The 21,097-nt window shown below is 38.4% G+C and overlaps 1 protein-coding gene across 3 annotated transcripts in view; it reads right to left on the minus strand.

Moving 5' to 3' along the window:
* Nucleotides 1-21,097, minus strand: part of dlgap1b (discs, large (Drosophila) homolog-associated protein 1b) — a 99,970-nt gene that overhangs the window by 58,900 nt on the left and 19,973 nt on the right. For all 3 annotated transcript variants that reach the window (XM_026179769.2, XM_026179770.2, XM_026179771.2), the window contains exon 2: nt 3,256-3,341. The gene's annotated coding sequence lies outside the window, so the exon portion shown is untranslated. The remainder of the gene's footprint in view (nt 1-3,255; nt 3,342-21,097) is intronic.

A 21,097-nucleotide genomic window follows, 5' to 3' on the forward strand; every position in this document is an offset into this window, starting at 1 on the left:
GGTAATTTGTTTTTGTTTTTTTTTATCAATTTTGTGAAAACAAAAATATCAAAAACTATGGATTCTGTATTCAGAAACCTGTTTTAGTAATTTGTAGAAGCTCATTTGGCAGAAAGTGCACACCCACGGTTTCTTTGGTAAGTCTCCATAAACTCTGCATCTTTGTGGATCTTTCTGATCTTCCCAAACTCGTGTCAGATTGGATTAGGAGTCGTGATCATCAGGTCTCTCTAAAGATGTTTCTGTGGAGTTTAGGTCTAGGCTCCCATCAAGGACAACCAGAGACTTGTTTTGAAAGAAGGAAGAAGAAGGAATGAGTTCATGTAAATGTATATATACATGGCCAAGGCTCTTCTTGGCCATATACATGAACTCATTCCTCCTTGTTCTTCTTCCGGCCGCTTCCTTTAGAGGCCTCCACAGCAGAGATCATACATACATCTCATAGATGTCCTGCACCAGCCTCACATACTTCTCTGCCACTCCTGCCTTCAGGTTGAGTGTCATACCACTTCACCAATGTCAGGTTTTGGCACTGCGGCAGGTTTTTTGGATTTGGCTGCACTTATCCTTTCTTCACTTTTGACTTCTCTCCATGTCCCTGCTGCTTAGAAGCAAGCCCCATAGCATGATGCTACCACCAACATGCCTCACTTAAGTCACATCATTAGCAATTAGCTGGCATTAATTCATGTTTTCAGAATATGTTGGTTTGAGATCTGCCCAGCCTTTGACTCATCAGCCTAGAAAATCTTATTCTCTGCATGCCCAGTCACTGAGTTTGATTGGATGAGCTTCATGAAGGGTTTATTTGAATAAGATTCCTATTTGTTCCAAAGTTTTTCTCAATTCAATTATTGATACTATAGTTAGCCCAAAACTTAATGGTTACACACATAAATCTATAGTTCATAAATTCTGCCCTGATCTATGCCATAGATGTTATGACTTAAGGTTTTTTTGGCTGACATGCAGTGTGGACTGTAAGAACATATATGAATAAACAGGTGTGTGTTTCTAAGGTTTGTCCAGTCCATTGGCTTTGTCATGCCAACCAAATTACAGACACATTTGATAAATGTGTCGACTGACTGCACGGAGAGTGATTTTTTAACATGTCTGGTGAATATAGAAAGCTAAAATTTTATGATTTTACAGCTTTAACTACTACATTTTCACTTAAATTGATATGTTAATATTAATAACAGAATTAACTGAAACAATTACTAAACAGGTCTGGGGTATATGAAGTTTTATATCACAAAACAAGTACTCTACTGAATATGGCTGATGTATCAGTAATACATTTTGTGTGCTCAACACAAACTGAAGTACTTTCTGGGCACAGCTACAGTTTTGCCAGATTGTTTGGTATTATTTATTATTAGTATTATTTTTAGGACATAAAATCCTTAGAACTGGGACTTGGTTATAATGCATGAGGCATACCACCGAGCACTAGGCGAGATCTTTGTTTGTATTTTACGCTATATAGTTGTGTTTTTAAGCACAAAAATGTCAAATTCATGAGCAGGATGGATCACAACATAAAGCAAAAGAAAATGATCAGGTGGGGTTGTTAATCTTAATGCTGGGATTAGCATTTTTATTGTTTCTCCTTAGAAATCCTTTGGCCTCCTGTCTGTTTGTTGTCTCCACCACATTGCTAGAGTGCTTATGCTGGCAGAGTAAACATGTTCAGCACTATTACGCATTTTCACACACCTTTTAAAAACTGTTTATCTCACCACCACCATCCACTCGGTAACAACTAGGGCTGCCACAAACGATTATTTTGATAGTCGACTAGTTACCGATTATTTTTGCGATTAGTCGACTAATCAGATCATGCATCCATTGGACGTAAAACGTACGGCTTATTGCACCAGCAGCATCTGCTCTTATATAACTATCATTAGCTTACAGCTTTAAGATTTTAAGGTATGTGGTAACTAAAAATAAAGACAAGATGATAGTTTATTAAATTTTAATGAAATTTGCAGATTGTTTCGGTTTAATAAACTCCTTGCTATCTAAAATATAACAGGACACCGGAGTATTTTCCCCAGCATCTCACACTTCTGATAATCAGCTGTCTGCTTGACGTTTATTCAGCTGTGTAAAAACTATAAGTTTAATCTCAGCCAAACCGATTTACTCAGGAACAAATAAAATACAAAAAAAAAAGCCAAACAATAACATTTTGAAGTTATCTAAGTGACTTATATTAAATGTTTCACCTGAGTAGTGAAAGACGGCGGTGGGTTTGAAAACGATTTGCTGGGAGTCCGGTGTTCTCACGGGCTCTAGTGAGCCTTGCCCCCGGCTCGCTATCGAGCTAGTGGGTAACAGACATCTCCGAAAACGTCGGAGCGCTTTTGAAAATATGCGGTGTCTTGATAAACTGAGCAGATATTTGAGGTTTACACAGCTACATTCTCACCTGAAAATATGTTAAACTTTATTTTGTGACCCAGAAAGAATAATAAGAGTAATATTAAAACTAAGTAGCTGCCGCCATTGTTGGAAACTGAGCTGGGCCGCGCTATGAATTCTGGGACACAGCTACTTCTTCGGGGTTTAACGGCAGCTGGCATCCTTGTACATGCAGTGCTGCCATCTTCTGTTTCAGTCCGTTATTACACTCTTAAATCCTACTACTCATTCCTGCGTCTTTTGTGATCTTACAAAGCTTCAAACGACGCGTTGACTATTAAATCGGTCGTCGACGATTTTGATAGTCGACTAATCATGGCAGCCCTATTAACAACTTATCATTACACAAAGAGGGAAAAAAAACACTTTCATCCAGCAGCCCGAAAGAAACCTTTTTTCTTTTTTACCCATTCATCTCACCTACGCATCTTTCTATCACCCCCCTTCTTTCCTGCCACTCACCCCACAGCCACTCTGTGCTGTGTTTGTGTCTCTTTCTGTTTTTGCTGTCACTGATGGTAGGCTGTCAATCTTGACAGATGTGTTTCCACTAAGGATGCACTAAAAGGTTATATCTGCTGTGCAGAAGAGTGATTGCAAAAGGTCAAGCGTGAATTATGAATGTGCAGGTGCTTTGAGAAGGAGCTTTAATAAAGTTGATATTATATATGTTAAGGTGTTTCTTTATACTACTTTAGCCACTTTCTAAGTGGTCACTGGCCATGGTGCAATAATAAAGGTGCATCCAAAGCTGCTTATAGCAGCACTTTGTTCAATATAATGATTCAGTGGAGAACAAACATTTAAAATGTAACTCACCTTCTTTACTGCTTCATCTTCGGCATCTTTTCTCTCCTGTGCTTAATTCCACACCCCTTGTTGTCTGCGTATGCACATTTCTCCACCTTGAAGTGAATAAAAAGAGTCAGAATGAATTTATAACATATGAAAACACTCCTGTGGTGCTCTGCTGGCTAACGTGCTGGTCCCTGTGCCATGTGCTCATGCTGTGCTGCTGCTCTCTGCTCTTTTTCTAGGTTCACTTCAGACATACAACAAATAATGTAATAAAAAATTAAATTAATGCACAAATCATTCCCCCTTTTTGTAGAACCAATAAGAAAACTCTAGTCTTCTTTGGACAGAGTGGTTGGCTTAAGACATTAAATGACTGTGTGCATAATCAACTAAGCCCCGTGTTGTTTGGCTGTAAAATCACAGCACTAACATGCTTGTTTTCAGCCTAAAACTCATCTTTTGGGGAGCTGTGTTTCAGGAAAGAGGGAGGAGATATGCAGAATTCATTTTAAGCCTATTTGTGCTTATTTAATCTAGTGCGTTAAATCCTTGAGGTGTTTTGAGGGAGGGTGAAAACAGTCTTTGTTTCAGGGTAACTACTCTCTAATATTGAAAAGCAGAGTGTGCAGATCACCTATACTCTTTTTCAGCTTCTGAAAAGTTTTAAAGAAAGGTTTATGTATGGAAAAAGAACAACAGTGAGATGTGTTTTTAGTAAATATTCCTTCCTTGTAATATCCTGTCAAACTAGAGTCACTATGCTTCTGAGAATCAACAAAGCTTTTGCAAATTAGGTTTCTAGAAAGCATCTCTTTTCTGATATTCCATGAAGGTGATGAAGAGGATGTGGCAGGTAGTTCATTGCGAGGGCATGGAACAGATGGTGGTCTGTCTGACGCTCGCCGGGTGGGACTTGGTTTGGACAGGCTGGACATACACCCACTCGCACAGACACAGGTCAGGGCGAGGGCACCAACACTCCAGGGGGCTTTAGGTCTGCTTTACATGACAAGGATGTGTGGATGCTCCAAACAGGGTGGTAATGAAAAGTTCATTAGAATTTGGTGCAGAAGTGGAATAAATCATATTCTCTTCATTGTGGTTTTTTGTGTTGGTTAATGACCAAGGGATTCACGAGCTTAAACAAATGCTAAGTAAGTGTATAAGGTCATTTTTGACTTGCCTGAATACAGAAAAGATTATTTCTACCATGCCAGACAGCTAAGTTAAACATGTAAATTAAATAACTTAGCAATATGATATTGCATGTATATAGTACATTTCATAACACAACACACAAACACACAATTAAATACAAGTCTGTGAGAATAAAAAAGGTTTTAAGTTTGTTTTTGAATAGACAGTTCTAACTGACCTCAGGGCAGCGGGCAGCTTTTTCCAACAAACTGGAGCACAACAACTGAAAGCATCCTCAGCACACTGAGATCTAATTCTAGAAGCAGCTAAAAGATGTGCACTTGATGACCTGAGAGGTCTGGTTGGTGTACACTGACCAATTCAGAGACCTACTGGCGAGGGCCAAACCACTGGGAGCTTCATGACATAAGAGAAGGGTTTTAGTGGTAATTCTGTTTTGAACAAAAGTAAGTTGGAGATAATGATTCTCCAACTTTTGACATGTTTAAATGTTAGAAAGCAGTTCTGGTAATCTTATTTAAATGGCTATCAAAACTGAAACCATTAACCAAAACAATGCCAAGGTTCCTGACATGTAAACTACATGTTAATTACTACCTTAGGAAATTTTTTAAACCAACAACAAATATTTCCATTTCATCTCTGTTGAGTTACAAAAAGGTTTCTAGACATCCACAAGTTAATGTCATGATTGTTTACGATAGTACCAACTAGGAGCATGTAATGGTTAAAGAATAACAGACCAAGAACTAACCCTTGATCAAACCCTGATTTATATTTTTATTTCTGCAGATCTAAACCTACTAATGGAAACAAAAAAAACTTCTGCCCTTCAGGTATGATAAAAACTAATCAAGAACCTGACCTATAAAACCAGCTGAGCAAGCTGTGCTTATCAAACATTTTAGCTCCAATCATAGACTAATTCTGAGGTCTGGTGCTAAATGAGTGTTAAGAATTAGATGGAATTATCCACACGTAAAATGATCTTGAACACCAAATTCAAACCATGAAGTACTTTATTAAATATTTTTCCATGTAGGACATAAAAACTATATTTTAATGTCTGCTTGTTCACTATGCTCATATATGAAAAAGCAGACTAATTTATCATAATATGCTTTTATCCTCATTACATAAATGCAAACAGTGAGACATCAAAAACAGCTCTTCATACACACCAAACAAATTAACAATTAAAGTTAAATTTTTTTGCTCTTTTTTTGTAAGCTACTTATTCATATATGAGACAAAGTCTTAAACTGTTAGTATTAGTGTCAGTCCGTGATGGACACTTATTTACAGATATGCATAACAACAAATTCCAGAGACACTGTTCTAAAAATGGTTTAGTGACAGTTATTTACCAAGAGCAACGTATACGTAGACGTAATGTAGACACGTACAATGTCACTGTTCATTTTGAGATGAGCTACTACATGTATATTTAGTTTCTATAAAGATTCTATTTTAAGATTATTGTTTTGGCATTTCTTTGCTGTTGATAGACAGTGAAGCAGCGAAGAGAGACAGGATAGTGTGGAGAGAGACAGGCAGAAGATATGCAGCAATGGCCCCCTGCTCACCCTACTGAGCTAAAGTGGAACCTAATATACATGTTGATAATCCTGGTATCCTGGTAGTTTACGCTATAAATTTCATCCAGATTGATTAACGTATCTACGAGGAGTTAGGGAACAGACATAGATACGCTACAATTTTTATAGTAACACATTTATAATATGAAATGTTTATGAAGGAACTTCTCAACCACACAATGTTTTTGGTATGAATACTGTACCACTAAAAAACATTATAGCAAAAACTTAAGTCAAAGATGAGATTTCACATCTTCTGTGCCCTCTCTTCTCTGTCAGAAAAGATGAGAATTTCAATTTCACACTCTGCTGGGGTGCATAACACACACATCACTAAAACACAGGTACACAAACAGACAGATGGGGGGAGGGTTGGCTTGTTAAAAATGGAGCAACATATGTATTCATGAATGAGTAAACAGCCAAGGGATGAACATAAATGAATACATTAGACACAAGAAAAGACCTAAAGACCATATACATGCATTGAAAAGTTACCGGCATAACCTTTGTTATATTTATTACATTATTTAACCTAAATGACGCGTTTGACTTCAACTAAACATCTCCTTTAATCTTTCTGTAAGTAAACTGCAGCTCTCCAGTATTACAGTATTCACTACCTGCACTGTGAATAATTCATGTATGCGGGATAAATAGTTAAATAGGCAAAACACGTCTGTCAAAAGTAAAAATGACTACGACCTTGCCTGCAAAAATAGGTGGAAGAGGGTTGCATAGATGGGGAAGAGAAGCGATAGAAAGATAGAAACAAACCCAAAAAATGAACAAATGAGAGAAAAATCCATCTCTTGTTAAAGAAAAAACCTTCATATGTTGGAGTGTGATACGGAAATAGGCCCTCTGTATTCATGAATCTCTTAAGAGCACAATCAATGGGGTAAGCAATACATAAAAGATGAGGCTGAGTTTGACCTGTGCACTGAGGGGGAGGGGAGAGTGTTCTGCAGAGCCTGGACTGGAGGAGATGGCGATTTAGACTCTGTTGGGGCATCCTTTGAAGTTTTGGCAGATGAGGATGGACTGTGGATCAGCCCGTGGCCCTGCTGCATTAACCCCCCAAGCCCCAGCTATGCCTGCACTGAGTCAGCAGCAGCGGCAGGCTCCCTGCCTGGCCAGCATTGTGCATAATCTCTACACTATAGTGTAGCACAGATCCACTACAGAAAGCCATCATTCAAACTTCAGCAGTGATTATCTCTTTGCTTTATTACATTTTCACAGCAGCATGACTTCTCACCAGTCAGCTACAGATCTGATGTTGATGCTCATTTTGGACAATGATGGAATTTGTGGAGCACGAGCTCATAACATCAACCTGCAATCATTGCGGTATTTCTTATCTGCTAGCACACAGCACACAGAAACACATAAATAAAAGCAAAGACCATTATCATGCTGAAGATCAAGATCGGCACAGATTGGAAGTCACACTTACACGCATGGAAGCACGTAAAAATACACACAAGCAAACTGCTAGTGCACTTGTGCCCGATTGTTTAAAGCATGTGCAGACACTAAATAGAGGTGATTCACGTCAGAAAGAGGATTAGAGGGGGTTGTGAAAAAGCTGAGAATTATTGACAGAAAAGAGGGGGATTTAGATTTAGCTTTGCCAGTCCGCAAGTGCCTCTAACTCCTCCCCTCTCCCCTCCATGTACAACCACTTACACATAAACTAGCGATGACTCAATAAGACCGTGTCAGGTCACTTTGAACTGACATTGCTCAGGAAACTTATTCCAAGCAGTGGTTTGCTCTGACCCCATCTTTTCTATCAGCGCTTACCCTAACGCTACAAACCCAGTCATGTATGCACGTACAGTAAGCATCTCTCAAAGTCCAGAGGGCCATGCATTACATAATGAAAGAAAGAATGATAGAGAGTCAGACGGGAACTTGTAGAATCTCATCTATCTGCAGGAAAACAAACTAATCCGATTCAAAATACAACCAAATCTCTGTATGATTAAAATAATTCCAGATTCTGAATTAATCGAGGGGATGACTAAACTAACCAGGATGCATCTTTCAAGGTTAAAGTTTCAGTCATTTTTTCAGTGCATACAAAAATACCTCAGCTGCTCTGAAATATAGACAAGCCTGTGTTATCGCTACTGTCCAGTGAGACAGATGCAGGGTAAACATTTTGATGTGGGTTAAGCGTGAAGCATGGCTAGATGTATAGACACATGTGCATGACTGTGAATGTGTGTTTTTACAAGGGCACTGAGATGTGTACAGTATTTGCAATTGAAATGCTGGGCGTGATTGTGAGGCAAGGCGGGAGGCTTGACGGCACCCCACCTGGCTCGTTGGACTTCCAAAGGGCACACTTAATGAATTCACAGTGCTGTAATGTGAGAACCGCACACTGATGACAGGTACTCATTTATTAAAAAGCAGGTGTTTGTGCGTGTGTGTTTGTGCGTGTGTGTTTGTGCGTACATCAGTATGTGTGAAGATGCATGGAATACAGGACGGAGAATCAAGACGATGTTTGAATCCTTACTGTAGAAGCTTTTGTTGTGTGCCGTCTGAGATAACAAGCTTATTTACCATGAATGATACAAGCTTATTTACAAGTGACAGAAGTTTTATTTTACAGCTGGAGCTTATTTGTGTCATATTGCACGCAACTTCTAAATCTCTTTTTTAAAATTACTTCTTTATATACTTATCTGTAACACCAATATTTCAACTGATTCCAGTTTTGTGGGATGTCACCATATTTATGCAACTAGTTTTAAATTTAGTACCTCTCTTAAAGCTATCCAGAGAGAAGAGTAGAGTTGAAAAATTAGATTTAAGATTGCTTCCTTATCCAACTGTTGATTCTTGATAGATCCAAGCATGAATGTATCTTTGACTACACGGGGGAAAGCATGCTGTAGGTATAAAATTCGATGTGCTATCTTTTGTTGTTATCATCTGTCTATATCTGTTATTATCTTTGACATCTTTGTGAGTTTATGTCAAAACATATTATGGGATAAATCCTAAAACATCCAAAACAGCATCCAAAGCAGGAAGAGTTTCCAAAACGATCCACTATAAACTGCAGTTGAAATGTAGTGGAAGCATAAAGAGAACATATGGTGCATTATCCCTGACTGTGTAAGTGCAATGAGTCTTAAAGTAAAGTGAACACCACTGTGATAGAGAAAAGCATAAAGCACCAATCACTCTATACAGTTCTCCACCTTACAGTCTGACTGAGTAGATGGTGATTGGTAGCATAACACAGCCCTGCGGACTATTTCTTTCTCTTTGCCTTTAGGTAAGTGTTACTATTTCCACTGTTAAACAATTTCATACAGTTAATGTGGCACACAACACGTACAGTCATGTGAAACATTAAGTACAGAGCTGTGACAAGTTTATTCTTGTCACAGCTCTCTTAAGGTCTCACCACAGCAGGGTGGATTGAGGTTCTACTGGATTGCAGTCTGGACTTTGACTGGGCCATTGCAATACCTTGATTCTTTTCTTTACGAGCCATTTTGTTAAAGTTTTGATACTCTCCGACTATAGAATACGGACAGACATTCAGAAGTCTCGTTCAGATGCCACTTTTTAAACAAGAACGTGCTAACCTGCCATGTTCTTTTCAGAGAGACTTTCTACATGGAAGCCTTCCAAACAAGCCCTACTTTTTAAGTCTTTTTCTAATTGTACTGTCACAAACTTTGATATTTAACATGCTGATTGAGGCCTGTAGAGTCCAAGGTGTACCTCTTGGGTCAGACATCAGACACAAGGAAGGAATTTTTAAAAATCTCCATATGAGCTCTGATCAGCTTGATATTTCAGTCTCTGACAGAATTAAGAAATTTGAAAAGCCCATTTTTTCCCCAAATCGTCAAAGACTGAGCGTTCAGTTCTCCTGTGTGAGATATGCACACCTGTAGTGATGCCCTTTAATCAAATCAAATTATTGCCCATGAGTCAGGGACGCATTCTGAATGCTAGTACATACACTTCCTTACACCTTATGCGTCCTTACATATGTTATATAAATGCTTAATCTGTGATGCTTTAATAAATTCCGAAAGGTCAAGTGCAGGTCTATAAAATGTTGCACATTTCCAATAAATTCAGCATTAATTCAACAGACAAAAAGAAAAATTATAAATAAACTGGACTCGCCTCCAAGGCCTTAGCTTTGAGAGACAGAAGTAGAGGGAGTGAGAAAAGCTGTTTTGTCATAGCTCTCCACTCGTCTCTGCCTCTCCATTCATAACCGTTTCTCTTATCTTCTTTCTGTCGCTCGTTTTCCAAGCTTATTGCCCCCACAACCTTATTCGCAATCTTTTCTTCCCTACTTTCTTCCACTCTTTTGTTCGCTCTCATGCATAATCTGTGTTCTTTCCTGTCCTCACTTTACTTTCCCTGGAGACAATTTTGTCTGTCTTTCCCAAGCTTCTTCTTTTTTCACTCTATCACTTGCCAGTGCTCAGTCAGAATAACAACAGCGATCTATCAGAACATTTTTTTTTTGTAACCAGAGGACAATTTTCTGGACCTGGCAGAGCATCAGCCTATTGCTAACTCTAACAAGACACTGTAATAATAATAATAACAACAACACAACAAAATCTGATTATTACATTTGTGCTGCAGCAACGGAAGCTGCAATAGTGGCTCAGCAAAAGTCCAGGCCAGTGAGTTCATGCAAATTCCCGAGGTTACCATGGGCTGTGAATGACTGACATGAGCGGAGGGGAAGGGTGCATGCAAATAGTGGTTCGAGAGATGGGCGTGCTCAGTGATTAAGTGGAAACACAAGCCTGGGACTCCAATCAGGCCAAATCAATGTGAACAAATTCTGTACCAATTGAGAAACTGTGGTTCAATGCCCAGGACCTAATTTAATTTCTTTCAGAGTCCTTGCTGTGAAGGAATTGATTGAAAGTCCTGGACACATGCCAGTAAAGTGAAAGAACACAGCTATGTGAGGTTTTTTACTCTTCACAGACAGATCTCTTGGTATTCAGGAAATACGTTGATTTTGATGCATTTTAATGTATCTACCCCATAGCTCAAGACTCTGTAATGCTTTGAAGAGATGATAAATGGAGCAAAATGGGAATGGTGAGGATAAGTGAGATGGGGGTGGTGGTGTGATGATACTTTTTCTTCAGCCTGATTAGCCTCTCTTTGCTAGGTTTTCTTTTATCTCTTTGTAAAAGCCTGCCCCTTTCTCATTTCTAGCCTTTTACTGCATATTAAGAAGTATGTGCACAAAGGTGCCCTCTCCTCTTCACACCACAAGAAAATACAACATTTTCTGAAGTAGACACATGCAAGAAACTCGGGGTGGATTTTTTTTTTTTTTTTCGCCAAGAGCAAGAGACAGTAGGGGACGTGAAAAAGAGATGGTGACTATGATAGTACAATTTTCCAGAATATAAACTTCTTTGTTGTGAAAATCTCTTTAACAATTTGTGGTGGTTAAAAGTAGCTCCTGGCACTGTGAGATAAAGGGTTAGATATCACAACAAGGGCTCTGCTATGTTCAGTGTTGTACAGCTGCCAAGTACTGGTTGTAAGCAGAAACTGAATAATGTCTTCATTGTTTATTTTACCTTTGTTTTACCTGGAAGTCCCACTGAGATCGAAATATTGTTTACAAGAGATATCTGGTCAAGGTAGCAGCTGTACAATTACATAACATATTTAAATGCAGGACATGCAACCTGATATACACAAATCTACAACAAAAAGAGCAGTGGGCTATCAAAAAAAATCCTCCTTCACCACATCCATTATGATGTCCATCATTAATGGGTGTAATTGTACCTAAGTAAAGACCTTATGGCAAATTATTCCTTGTCCAAGGTCTATAATCAGAAAATGGGTGGGTTGAAAGCAGGAGTACATTGAACTAAGGCTCTGTAAAAATGGAAGAGTTTGTATTTGAATACAATAAAATCATGAATCCTACTCAGAAAATTAAAATCAAAGTAATGGGCCTCAGTTCTGCAAAGGGAAATTATTACTTAAAATGCACTATTTACACGTTACAAGTGCTCATTTGTTTTAGGAAATGACTGAACCTTTTTATTCCACCACATGCCCAAAGTGCTCTTGAGATCCCATGACTGTGGAGACCAATTTGTGTACTGTGACTCACTGTCAGGTTCAAAAAACCCATTGAGATGATCTAAGCTTTGATCTGGCTATTAGAAGATGGGTACACTGTGTTTCCTGTTCTTAGTCGACAGGAGTAGCACCCGGTGTTTCCCATCTGCTTGAAGGTTGAATGTAATGTGGGTTCAGAGATGTCCTTGTGCATGCCTTTGTTGTAAAAAGTGGTTATCTGAGTTACTGATACCGTTCTATAAGCTCAAAGCAGTCTGGTCATTGTCCTCTGACCTCTGGTATCAACAAGGTATTTTTTACCTAGAGAACTACTAGAACTAGGGCTGTTCGATATAACGATATATATCAGATGATATAAAAACGTCTATGTTTCATTTTACGCTATCGTTTGTTTCGTGGTGTCGCAAAATAAACTGTTTACGGCAATATTTTTTCATCCTTTTGATGGTCACTGTAGTGGCTATATGAATTTCTTCTTTCTCTCTTTCTCTTATATGTAATATAACCACACTGACGGACAAGCACCTGTTTTTATGCGTTGTGGTTAGTAACAACGACGGTAACACCATGTCCGCTTGTTTATGTTCCACATAAACCTTTCACAATAAAGCTCAAGATCCTGTTGAGACTTTTCAAAATAAACTGAATCACGTGAAAGAGCAGATTATTTACGGATGAGAATTAAAAGAGCCGCCAGGTGCTAAAAAATAAACCTTAGACTCAAACGTTAGAACAGGCTTTTCCCCGCCGCACGCCGTGTAATAAATACTCACAAAGAAAACGGCGGCCTTTACAACTTATGTCTAAAAATGTATCGTTTCATGCATCAGTTAAAACACTCGACTCCAGGTACACGACGTGCAGCTGGAAACACTTCACACAAGTCGAGCTGCCCGAGATTCACGTAATTTACAGAAAATGTTACATTTTTGTGATTTATATCGTTATCGGACGATAGAATTCTTATATCGGGATATGAGATTTTGTTCATATCGCACAGCCCTACCGAGAACTGTTGTAGATCAGCAATTTCAGAAATACTCAAACCAGCCTGTCTGTCAGCATCAACCAGACCACATTCAAAGACACTTAAATGACATTTCTTACCTATTCTGATGCTCAGTTTGAATTCAGTAGGTCATTTTGACCATGTCTCCATGCCTATATGTAAGAAATTGCTGCTGCTGCAAAGGGGAATTGATTGGCTGATTAGATATTTGTGTTAAAAAGAAATTGAACAGATGTGCCTAATGAACTAACCAGTTAGAGTATGTTTTCACAATAACCATTACCTCCATAATGTAAACTATTGAAACTCCGTATTTTACCACTAAATCGACCACAATTAACATTTTTATGTCTGACTGTATTGTACATTATTCAATTTGTCTGGTCAGCGACATCAGAGGTAAACACCAGTCGCAACCCAGAAGGTGGTGCATTCATGAGTCAAATATTCTGAGAAATGTCACTCCATTGCAGAGATGACTTGAAATGCTTTGCATCTTGAGCTAATGCTTTTGTGGCCAGAGCAGACCACAAAGAGCAAAGTGATAAGTAACTCTGGGACGTCTTTGCCAGGCTGGATTATTGACACACACGCACATACACACACATGCACACACACTACCAAACAACAGAAGGTGTTTGATTGTCAGAAGCTGTTTGTTTAATTGTGCCAAAGTGTTTTATGCTGTACTGTTTAGGTTTTTTTTCACTTGTTTTTCATGTATTGCCCAAACATAAACTGAGAGAGAACGGTTATTTGAAAAAACACTTAATCCTTTGAATTCATAAAAGTGCTTGCATAACTGCAACATCCTCTTGAGAAGTATAATTCACTGAGATTTCCTTGACTTTTTAAGGTTACGCAACTCAGCGTTTCTGCTGTTTTGAATAAACTGATTGGATGAAAGAGAGAAACAGATAGACAGTTCTCACACAGACCTACCAAGCTGAAGGAAGTAAACATCACATCACTGAGCTTGTGTAAAAGTGCAAAACTCTATCTATACTGTAGGGCAGCAAGCATAGCATATCTTTAACCACACTGTTAAACCCTGACATGGAGTGAGCCTGGCAGAGAGAGTGAGAGCGAAAAACCCTCATGTCATCCGCAGCAAGCAAAGTGGGACTGAATGAGCATCTGGACTGCCACTTGGATGAGTTACAGCTGAGAGACAGATGTATCATACAGGTCAGAGGCCCCACAAAAGAACAAACAGATTAGATCAAAAAAGGGAAACTATTGGACACAAAACACGGTCTGTCAGGGATATAGGTCGGCATTTGAGAAAGCCAGAGTTTTATAATCTTCAGCAAAATTGAAAGACCACATGAAAAATGAGAGAGGATAATAATGTGTGTTTTTGGGTTTTTTTTATACCCAAGGAATATAACATCAAGCAAGCACTGAGTAATTTTGCACTGTTATGAGACAAGGTATTAAATGCCGTAGAAAAGCTACAATTCGTTTGGCTCGAGTACTCTGTTACATGTAATCACATTTCTCTGACACAGCTTTGCTCTCGCTGGCAGGCTGAATACAGTGTAATAAAGCATAGCATGCCCTGTAGTACACACTTATTGTCTCTCGAGAATCCCATGGTTTCCTCACCACACAGACGTAACCTTTACAACCCAAACACAAAAGCATCAATAACCACGAGAACAAAACATCATCAAGAACAAACATCTTGCTTGTATAATGAAAGCATCAGGGCAGCTCAGTGATGCAGCAGTTAGCATTGTTGCCTCACAGCAACAAGGTCCTGGGTCCAAATCCAGGCTGGGATTTGTATGTTTGGGCGGAATCTCTATCTTCCTTCACCGGTACAAAGAAGAAGAAAAAGGAAAAATGCTAGTTTGGCTGTAGGTATAAATGTGAGACTGTTGTGATGGGGCTGTGATAGACTCCAGCCTCTCTGTGCCCCCGAACTGGACAAGTGGAAGGAAAATGGATGAATGGCTAAATAGATCTTAAAAACACATAAAACCAAGAAGCCAACTTTAACCTTTTATGTAAGGGAGAATTTGTCATGTTCAATTTAAGACATTCCACATTATTAGGTTCTCAAAACCTAAAAGAATTTCCTCATAAGAAAAGCTACAATTTATGTCCACACATGCACACCTACTGCTCCCTCACTACTTCCATAAACTACCGCTTTCACTCTTGTCCAGCATATCTATTATGTTTCTTTAGCACGTGTCCAAAGCAACTAAATTTCAACCCTTTATCCTTGAACTGTGGAACATGAGCTGCCCCTCTGATGTACTCATTACTATTCCTGTCCTTTGTTGCCACTCCCACTCCCAATACTAATCCCAGGTCCTTCTTTTCAGCCACTTTATTTCAGCAGCACTGTGTGCAACCGATACAACATATCTGGTCTCACTACCATCATGCAAACTTGCCATTCTATGCAAATAGATGTCAATAATAACAAACTGTAAAATTATGAATTTCCTGCATTTTATGGACTCATTTTGCAATGAAAGACTAGAGACAACAGTGGCACTTTACTGCTGTACAATCTATGTGATAACACATTGTGAGTCCCATATGTAAAGTAACAATATGCTCCTATTGTTTTCAGCCATCATTTTAGAATAACTACAATCATGGTGTCATTTGCGCAGCACTGCAGTTAGCTAATTGAATACAATGGACCTTTTTCATTCTGACTTGTTATAGCAGAGGAAGCCAGGTGAGACAAGGTTTGTTTACAATGTTCTCAGAAAGATAATAATAATCAACCCAAACATCAATTTAGCATAATAGTTCAATTAACAGTGATTGAATAAATAAGAGTATCACAATGTGACCAACATTCTTGCTAATAAAAACAAAAAGCCCATCACACCATTGTCAACTAAGCAGATTAATAAAACATTAAAACCTGTTCTCTCACTGTGATAAACTGCAATAATTATGCAACACTGTTTGCATAATTTTGCACTACTCTGCACACGTCCTTGTACAGTAGCTCATTTGGCTTCAGGCACTATGTTCATACTCCCGCTCCACTTTCCTCAGTTATCTCTTAAATTTCCTGCAACTACCTTGCACATTAATATTACTGTGCCCCAGTGCACCGGTGGACTGCCACCATCCGAGCAAACTGTAATTTACTTGTTTGAATAAAACGCTATAGGTTATATTTTTCTGCTCTTCCTTATACTTTTATGCTAGTTAATGTTTAGGTATGCTTAAAAGAAATAGTTCTATATTTTGAAAAATATGTTTATATTCCTTCTTGCTGCTGAATTTGATGAAAGCATTAAAACTAATCCCAGGTCTCTGTGTTAATTACCAGAGCCAGGCGCAGGTAGCTTAGCTTAGCCATTCAGAGGCATGGGAGGCGCAGCTGAACTGTTATGAGTTTATACTTTTTCTGTCTTGATTATGAGTCTTGACAATGAAGCGATTAAGAAAGCATTTTAAAAAATGAAAAGTACTGTAGTGGCCCGAGGGGAGGGGCAACTCGTGCAAAGACTGGCATCGTTCGTGTGGATGTTAGTGTGTTAAATTACAGTGTTATAACAGTTATTGTAATTATTTTGTTTGGGTACCTCAGTATTATTGTTAATTTATGATATGGGCTCCAGTGTTTTCTTGTCTGTTTGACTAAGTGTGGTGTTGAGTGTAGCTAACAATGGACCACCATGATGGAGACTGCTGTCCATATTAATGTGTGTATTAATACAAATATAAAATCATTCCTGGTATTGGCTGTGGGCGTCACAAAGAGTAAAGTACAACACTCACATCATTGCAACTGCCTTTTCTAATACCAAAGAACATAATACCAACCAACATACCACAGGACTAGTGTAGATAAACTGTACTAACAATATTTGCTGAATTAAAATTAAAGTAAATTAATTAAATTTAATTCTTATTAATCTCTAATCTAATGTAATTCTTAATTAAAATTAAGAAAAAAGTAATACAAAGTGACCTCAAGAGGACAGACAACCAACAAGACATAACAGCACAACTCACTTTATGTTACCATAAGATATTGACTAACAGATGGATGGTAAACATGTCTAGGAGTCCTTGAGGATTCTTTTCTACCCCAGGTACTTGAATCACTGCTTTTGTTGTTTGTTGCCCAAACTCAACTTTCTCTTACTAATACTAATAAACTGGATTGACAAATTTGGGGAAAAACCGTTTAGAATTTATGATCAAGTGAATTAAAAATGCTTAGCTTGTGACAATAAATCTACAAATTAACAAACATTACAAATGACATAATTTAACTATATATTTTGCAGATTCTGGACCCAAATGCATGAAGTGGGAGTGTAAGGTCGCAACAGGGAGACAGGAATACACTGGAAAAAAATCATCTTTAATACTGTTAGGAGAAAGGAATACAAATAGTGTAAAACATATGCAGCGCAGGCAATCCAAATAGCAGAAATCTTAGAAAGCATTGGGCAAGATGACACACAGATATGGGGGACAATGTGAAAAGACAAGGGAAAGCTCAGACAATTACATACATCCCAGATACCAGGAGGAGAGGTAACAGGTGGAAACACCTGGGAGGATTAACTTAAACTAATCAACACAAGGAGACAAAGGAAGTGAAACCAAACATGAGATAAAAGAACAGTTATCTAAATAAAACCGGAAGGGAGACACAACTGAATGAGTAAAAACAAAACAAAAAACAACTTGACAACTAAACAGGGAGACAAGAGAGACAAAAAGACAAATACAGAGACAAGACTAGAACTAAACAGCTAAATATTAGAGATCCATCCCAATCATAACCTAACATGTAGGACTTAGAGGAAGACATACAAACAGAGACTGCTAGAAAATATAAATGGCATACAGGAAAAATATAAACAATATAACCTATGTTACAAAAGAAAAAAGGAACAAACCCCAAGTGCAAATGATTCTCAAAACCTAAAGAATGAACTAAAAAAAAAGAAAAGCTTATGGTCTAAAACCTGGGGATCATGACAACAACAGGTGTAATTCTAATGTTTCACTATGGAACCTCATTAGCCTAAACATCCCTCCATCATTCCAACCAGATAAATAACAGATAATGTCTATTTAAACATGCAGTGAACCCAAACATTAGCATTTGTGTGCAGAGAGTGAATCACAGACCTGCAGACTAACACTCAACCCTCCATCTGGCTGCCACTCGCTAGCGCTCTCTCGCTAGACAATCCCATAAGAAGCATATAAAGTCATTAAATCAGTGTGTACACACTATATTCTACCTCCCATTAACTTGTTAGCTCGTGTATAATTGTTCACAACTCTCTGCGAGTTACACAATTAATGCAGCGTGGGATCACACTTGGGCTTACTGAAAAAAAAAAGACAAAAAAAAGCATAGCTCATCAGAAAAGATGCTTGGGCTTCTTTAAGGAAAAACATCTTTTTTATCACGCCTACATAACTATTTTTTGCAATATGAAAAGTATACTTATATGTCCAAACAGACCAAATGCAAGAATGCAAAGCAGATTCCAGTGTGTGTGAGAATGAATACAGATGTGCACCGGAACTGACTTCAAGGAATAATTATAAACACAACCATACACAGCATATGAATTTTATATTCTGCATCTATTTTGTATTCCCTGTCCAACTCTATAGCTGCACACTACGTGAAGCTAGTTTCATTGTAAGGAACCATGTGTCGTCCTAGATGCTGGTGAGAGGGGCACTTCTTGATCTCTACCTCAGCTAATCTGAAGTGAAAGTAGTCAGGCTATCAGTGGGGACTTTAAGGGGATTACACATGCTGAACAAACTAAGGCTTAGCGAGAATACTACACAACCAGGTGCATAAGCTCATACATATAACATTTACAAAAAGGCAGTGCATGTCTCCATGTCTCAGTCATGTTATTGACTGATGTTATTTTTCCATAGACCCATCAGTCGGTTCTAGAAATCTGTAATTATATTAAATGCTACATAGGCCGCATAGTTAGAGATTAAATAGTCCTCAGATGAATAATTCAATAAAAATTCAAGCAATAGTTGTTCGATTAAGCCTTTTAAAGACTTCAGAACTGGACTTCTACAGGCCTTGTGTGTCTTTTTATAATATGCCAACATGAACGTGTTTGACTGCACTTAAATTTTGATGACTCAGTGTCCAACTCTTCTATGCTATCCACTCTCCTCATGCCCAGCTGTGCCAAAGAAGCTGAGAGAGGAGTCGAGATGGGTCGAGTGTAGGTTATAGTTGGCAGCAAGTGTGGCAGTTATATCATCGGACTTATAGTAAGTGCCATCACCTGAGTAGACCGTGGTCCCAGGAGCCAGCAGCATTACACTGACAAGCAGGAATGCTTCCACTGCCTGACAGTTATTTGCTGATCTAAATGTCGACTAAACTGGACACAAACCTGTCTAGTTCCCCACTATCCTGCATCGGGCTTACAGGATTCCCATCAAAGAACAACACAAAGATTCAAGTAAATGATTAAATATGCATAGAAATGCTGACTAGATGTGCAAAACACACAGAATAAAGAGTATAGAATATAACCTTCAGCGGGCTGATCCGACTGCAACACACAATATGATCCTGAAAAATCATCATTAAGGACACGCAAAAAAGCCAAAACTGCAGTGCAAGATGAAATTTAAGACAGAAGCATATATTTTATCCGATGATCCCATGTAATGATTGACGCAGTAAGTCTGTATACTGTGTGCCAGAGCTTGTCTGAAATGCTTATCAAAATAAAAGCTTTAGAAAATGATTTCCCTTTGAGAAAAACCAAACCCCAAAAGATATAAAAATTAGGCTGTAAAAATTTAAAAAGTAGGCCATTATTTTACTTAAACAGCAGATTAAAGAGTCTAATAACAACAGATGTAGTGCATTTCTTCTTCTTCTTGACTAATACAGAATAGTCAGTTAATTATTTTTATTGACATTTGCTTAAGGGCAATCAGAGGATGTTGATGCATCACTACTGTGTGGTCTGGCTGTATTGGGGCTGTGCTTAAATCAATAGACACACATTGATTGTTAGCTATCCTATTACGTTAGCTGTCCAGTTGGCAGACGTTTTGCAGGTTGCTGTAAAAAGGTTAAATATGGTGAATGGTGTTCTTTTAATGTGTTAATGACATTGGCGTCCTCATTTGCCATGTAAACATTCAATTAATTTATTCCATTTTTGACTATCAAGAGAATAAAACTATCAGAATTAACGGTTGGCAAGAAACAATAGCTTAATTAGAAATCTAAATGCCTGGTGTGACTTCAACAGGATTTGTTCCAAGAATTTATTGTATGGCTTGCAACCAAACGCAATGTTTTTGTTTGAGCTTTTTTTTCCCTCCCTATCAAAGATGTTGCCCCAAATTGTGTGCCATTTGGAAACATGAGGTATTCCAAAAGCAAAGCCAACATTTAAAGGATGAACACAGGAAAAAATGTGGAATGTGTGTGTTTAGGCTTGAAGGAAATCTGCCATTTATCACAGTTGGGTGTAAGCACGATAATTGCAGCATTTACCAACAAACCTTCAAAAGCACCGAACCAGTAATGATCTCCCCTTGTTCTTATCTCGTGTTTTACACATTTTCCTCAGCTCACCTGTTCACATCAGCCAAAAATAAATGAGTAATAGCTTAATGGTTCACATGAAGCAGAACCATTTCCTTTTAATTTAAGTGACTGCATAAATTACAACATCACGAAGTGTAATGACTCACACATCGGTACATTTTGTTTTTTGCAGCAAAAACCCCCAGTGAACAAGGAAGAAAATAGTGTGTTTGGTGACACCCCTTTCCAATACACACACACACACACACACACACACACTTCTCTTTTCCCCATACCTCCCCTCCTACACACCAAATCATTATGACAGTGACTGCTCATCCCTCCGGCTGCCTCCTCGTCAAAGCTGGCCCAGATTCCATCAGATTATACAAATGACATCATCAAGTATGTGTTTTTGTGCAT

Source organism: Astatotilapia calliptera, chromosome 9 (assembly GCF_964374335.1).
Source record: "Astatotilapia calliptera chromosome 9, fAstCal68.1, whole genome shotgun sequence".
Taxonomy (NCBI): domain Eukaryota; kingdom Metazoa; phylum Chordata; class Actinopteri; order Cichliformes; family Cichlidae; genus Astatotilapia; species Astatotilapia calliptera.